The sequence below is a fragment of the Musa acuminata genome, chromosome BXJ1-9 (genome assembly GCF_036884655.1).
Source record: "Musa acuminata AAA Group cultivar baxijiao chromosome BXJ1-9, Cavendish_Baxijiao_AAA, whole genome shotgun sequence".
NCBI lineage: Eukaryota > Viridiplantae > Streptophyta > Magnoliopsida > Zingiberales > Musaceae > Musa > Musa acuminata.
Window position 1 is genome coordinate 43005221 of NC_088335.1, and position 5620 is coordinate 43010840.

Here is a 5620-nt window from a genome sequence, read left to right on the forward strand (position 1 = left end):
GCAAATTACAAACAGACTTTACAAGCTCTGAACAGTGGCACAACAAAGGGTAAAATGGTTCATTACAGACCGAAAAGCTCTCGCACGTGTCCACATGACACAACTTTTATTTACAAGCATAAAGAGGCCACCAACCCAACTAAAATGGGACTATTAAGCCTTCAGTCACCCCTTTACATTCTGTACAAGGCATGAATATGCCAAAAGATACGGACATACATAAGCATTACATCAAACACCCTGTTTCAAAGTTTGTCCATGACACTATGGCACTAGACTCTCGACACCACGTCATATATGTGGACGACATCAGTGAAGGCCCAGGAGTGGATCGCGATCCAATTCGTCGACCATCGCTAACTCCCTCTCGATGATGGCCAGCCAGCTTGCAGGAAAGCAAGAGGCCATGAGAGCGAAGGGAGATCAATGGCAATAAGGTCTAGGCACCGATAATGGACTCGAAGAGTGAAAGATAGAAAACTAAAGAGAATCGAGAGGATTGCTGTTGGGTAGAGAGAGGCTAGGATTGGGCCAAGCGAGACCGACAGACTTGCTGAGGGTGGAAGAAGAGCGACTCGATGGGATACTATCATTGGTAAAATTGATGATTTATGAAATGATTATTTTGTCCTTTGATAAGATTAATAATTCTACGGTGTCATTTATGAAATAAGAGGAGAGAACAACTCGATGGGTATAAAGTAAGTAAAAGAACCTACAGAAATCGAGGCGTCGTGCGGCGCGCAGTAGGCGACGCGATCCCTTCAGGTACCGCTGCCGACGACATCGTTGGCCGACCACTCTCTACTGCTGCTGCAGGCCGCCACCTCGCCGCTCCCGTAGGTACCGTTCTCTCCTCTCCTCCTCTCTCCTCCTCTCTCCTACTCTCTCGTCCCTTCTCTTCTTCTCCCGTTTTCTCTCCTCTCTTCTCCTCCCCTAACATTTGTCTGAAACCGAGTTCACGAATAATCACCTGATGCAACACAATTTTGTAGCAACAGCTTTCGGAACCACCAAAATCCCTCTGGTCGCCGGCCCAGTCGACCAACCTACGTCGAGATCACGCCGCCTCGGGTAATCTCCAACTCCCTCTTTCTTTCTTACCCTTCTTCTCACGATAGTTTTTGGTGACTGAGAGTCTTTGGCTTGTCGGATTTGCGATTCGGGCATATTGGTGGCTTCCAATGGTAACAAAGCCATCTATTAGATGTTGAGTAATTTGGATCTGTAATGGGAAAGGGTTATATTAGGTTTTGAAGATTCCCCTTCTTCTAGGGTTTGGTGATTGCATACTTTTGTTGCTTTCAGCGAAACAAAAGAAAAATATCACCTTCCAAAAGATCAAATTTTTGATGCAGATGCTATTCTTTCCTCTCGAGATACATTGACCTTCGGAGCAGATGCTTCTTTGCTGCATTTTTTTTGCTCATATAGTCCTCTGGTATATGTGCTTTAAGCAGTGTTGCTCAATCACACAAAGTTGTGGTCTTTGTGGAACCCCACAAAGATTGCAGCTCTGTTTTGTTGGTCTGCAAAGGCGGCTAAATGCCATATTTGCGTTCCCAGGCGCGCCCGCCTGATTTAACTCAGGCTGGGCTGTGCCTGAATCGATCCCGAGTCTCCCCAATTTGGTCTCTCGTTCGATCGAACCAAGCCTCGGTGCACGGTGGCTGACTTCGTCTCCACCAGCGAGCTTTTGTTGTTGCGGCATTTTCCTCGGCAAACGGCGGCAGCGGCGGCTTATTCCCCTCTTGGTATCTCTCTCTTCTCCTCCTCCTTTGCAATCACACACACTCGCTTCTTGTGTCTCATCCTCTCCTCTGATCCCTCCTCCCTCTTCCCACCTTGCCATGACACCATCCTCCCACTCCTTTCTCACCGTCGCAGCCCCTTTCCCCCTCCCACACTCCCACGTACTTCAGCCCCCTGTCCTAATGAACAATTGACCAAAAAAATTAGGAGTCTCCCACAGTCACCTTCTCTTACTCTAATATTTTAATATTTTTATTAACATAACTGTGAATTTTATATCCGTTAGTACTAATATAATCTTTTCATCAATCATGATATATAATTTTTAAATTATACCATTTGAAAGTACTCCATAAGCTTAGAGAATTGGATATTTAAATTATAATATTCAGGAGCGCTTTGCATATTTGGGCTTCATCTTGGCGCTAAGCGCCTTTGACTACATTGCCCTAGGATTACCAATGCTTTCGAAGATCGTTGGGTGCACAAGTTTTCATCTCTCTAATAGATTTCTGTCTTTCTTTTTGGAAGGTGAAACAAAGTTGAGAAGTAATAGGCTGCAGGAACATCTCCAAGATGAGGTGAGGATATTAACTAGGAAGATGACATGGCTTCTCGGACAAAGCTCTCTGGCTTGCAAAGGCAGGTGTTAGGGCTATACAGGGAGTTTCTTCGGGCAGCTCGTCTGAAGGAACCAGAAGAGCGTTTAAGGATTGAATCTATTGTCTCAGCTGAGTTTCGCCAGAATGCGATGAATGTCGACCGCAAGAATTTCCTATACATCGAGTATTTACTCCGTCGAGGCAAGAAGCAGCTTGAGCAACTGAAGAGCCCTGATACTATGAGATTATCTACTTTGGAAGTAGGGAAAACACCTCAGTAAGTAAATGCTTTCTCTTGATAAGTTTTTGTCGTAAACCTTTTGACAAAGAGGACATGGACATTTGGTGATTCTATTATCAACTAGTGTTGTTACACTTGCTCACATGGATTAATGTAGTGATCTTAATGACTGGAAAGAGTTTTTACATGAGAAATCTGTTTCAGCTTACAGTAGTTTTCTTTGTGAATCTAATTACCTCTACGGCTATTCCTCCAATGCATCATGCTTTTCTTCTTCCGCAAAAACCATACGGCCTAGCACAATCGACTAAGACAATGTTTTCTGCATCGATATCTGAACGTCATGTCTGTCACTATCATCTTGATACCTTCTCGAGGTCTCATCAATTTGATACGTCAACGAAGTGCCTCATTATCATCTTGATACTGACTCGAGGTCTCATCAATTTGATACATCAACCAAGTGGTCATTCCAAATAATTCTCGATATTTCTATTATTTCAGATGATTCTTTCAGTTGATTCTTCTCATCTAAATAATTCTTGATAATCCCTCGCAACCATTCTCGCAGGTTACTGTTTTGATGATACGAGGCAACATGTCAACATGCTTGAACTTCATCGATCAAGTCGTGTTAGAAGGCTCGACCCGCATTAAGTTAGGTATCAGAATGCCCAACCCCTTCTAATTATGTGTTGGGATGCCTGACCGACATCAAGCTGTGTTAGGAGCCAATTGGCCATCGATGAGGCCAAGTGTGGCTGTGTACGCTAGTAGTGGCTACAACACATCAGGCTTCCGCGAGGTAGAGCAGTAGCTTGGCATGTCGGAGCAACAAAACAGTGAGCTACAATAGTTGGCCGTGCTTGAACAAGGCGAAGAGATAGGTTAGCATACCCAAACCTTATCAGCAACTATTATCATGCTTTCGCGAGGTGACTTGCGACAACAATGGTAATGCTTCAGTAAGGAGAGGCAACAGCAACTCAGTGTGGCTCAACTTGCAATTGCGGCGTACCATACATACTTTGGCAAGGCTACAGCATACCTTGGCAGGACATGTTGATAACTCGTCATCGGTGAGCAGCAAAAAGTGAGGTTGCAGTTGTAGCCCGTGCCTCGGCAACATGGCCGAGCAACAATATCAAAGAAGCTTTGGCAAGAGAAGGAGCAACAATATCATCCTTCTATATCAGTATATTTAAAAAATATATTAATAATATCATGTTAGCACGACGTGATGTTGATCCGTATACAAGAAATAGTCCGAAACAAAGTATAGTTTCTCCAACTTGTTGATTACACAAAGATTGAGGTCAAGATGTCTTTTAAGTTAATCCCTTCATCGTTTAAGTTAGTACTAAATTTCATCTTTCATTTTCTCCTCCTCTAATCAAGAGCTAAGGATATTTTTTTATATTGACCTCAAGGAAAAAGAATATCTCATAGAGATATTGTAAAGAAGACAATTTGTGGATATGAGGATGTTGACCTAATATGATGTTAATGACTAATTGATTACCAAGCAACAATATCAAAGAAGCTTCGGCAAGCTAAGGGGCACCTCGGCATGGGCAACAACACCGAAGATTGCAGCTGTGTTGCATCCCATGTTCGATAAGGCAGGTTGAACTGCAACATGCGACCGACGGTCTCGGAAATACAAGATATGGCCAGGTCGTAACTCGGCAATGCTCAGCACCAATAACTCGTTCACCGAGAGTATGGTGCCTTACTACATGATGCTACACCTAAATCACGTCATACCACCAAACCAACTGCAATTGCTTCTCGAGAACGACCATTTATGTTGTGGGGCTTCAACTTAATCTCATCTTCAAGATCCCATTTCTAGCCACAACAAGCCAAGAATCTTGCTTTAACGCTCTGTTGTAGGTTGTCCAACTCCTTGTGACCATGTTTGCTCGTAGCACACCCAGTAGTTCTCTCATTATACTTCTTATGAAAGCACGACGAACTCTAAGCTCATTCATTTAACACTACGAGCTATGGCTATTTCGGTAATGAAGCAGTTCACTAAACAGAGCTTTAACCATATCCACAAGACATCCGAATCAACCCATGACATTGTTGTCTCTGACACAACTGAATCAAAAGCTATGAAGTGGCCTGTTATGGCCATATCCAACCAGAAACGTCCTCTATCTTGGACAAGGCTGGATCAAGCTATGAAGCATCCATTGTTCGTGACGCGAATGAATACAATCTTGAAACATCCTATATCTCCAACATGACCAAACCTGGCTCTGAATTATATCTACAATCTTGAAACATTTGTATCTCTGACACACTCGAAACCAACCATACAACATCCCGTATCTCCAACTCGATCGATTCTGGCAATAAAGACATGAAGCGAGGCATCCCTCACTTCTAACATGCCAAAACTATAATACTAAGGTCCTGCATCCGCCATAAGTGACATGGCTAAATCATCCAACATGGAGGGCATTGTGTCCCAACATCCTATGTGTTGAAAAACAATGGGATTAGATGATAAGAGGATCTGACATGTGAAAAATTGAAGACAATGTGTCACTATCAACTTGATACCTATTCAGACACCTGGATAATCCAACACATCAACCAAAGGATCTCGCGAAGTTGAAATGATGCATATTGCATGACAATATTAACTACAAAACTTGATGATTATATCGACACTTCACGTCTAAATAACACCCGACAATCTCCTTAAACCATTCTCGTAAATTAACTCCACATTTAATCCCAACCATTATATTAGACATACTTTGACTTGGTTTTCAGGATCCTTTGTCAAACCCACTTAACAACTCCTGACACCAAGCTTACAACAAAGCTATAACTAGAAACAAGATTTGCTCCATGACCCAACACTTAAAACACTTGGGCAAGATATAATTTGACATCAAAAAGTTAATTTATGATATATCCAATTATTCTAGCCCCCGATAATAATTTACATATGATTTCTAAGATCTTATTCATCAACTTTCATTTAGTAGAGTTAAGCTACATGTCT

General features: G+C 42.5%; 2 long non-coding RNA genes across 4 annotated transcripts; both read left to right on the forward strand.

Annotated features, from left to right (window-relative positions):
* The first annotated feature begins 487 nt into the window (after window positions 1-487).
* LOC135593618 (uncharacterized) lies at window positions 488-2803 on the forward strand. 3 transcript variants are annotated; one of them, XR_010479734.1, is made up of 4 exons: window positions 488-595; window positions 675-843; window positions 996-1074; window positions 2284-2803. It is a non-coding gene; the product is annotated as an uncharacterized LOC135593618 (long non-coding RNA). The 3 variants fall into 3 exon arrangements; XR_010479735.1 differs by having other exon boundaries at window positions 490-595; window positions 1002-1074; XR_010479733.1 differs by lacking the exon at window positions 488-595 and having other exon boundaries at window positions 604-843.
* Window positions 2804-3174: 371 nt separating this feature from the next.
* Window positions 3175-3932, forward strand: LOC135593620 (uncharacterized). The gene is made up of 2 exons (XR_010479736.1): window positions 3175-3482; window positions 3562-3932. It is a non-coding gene; the product is annotated as an uncharacterized LOC135593620 (long non-coding RNA).
* Window positions 3933-5620: the final 1688 nt, after the last annotated feature.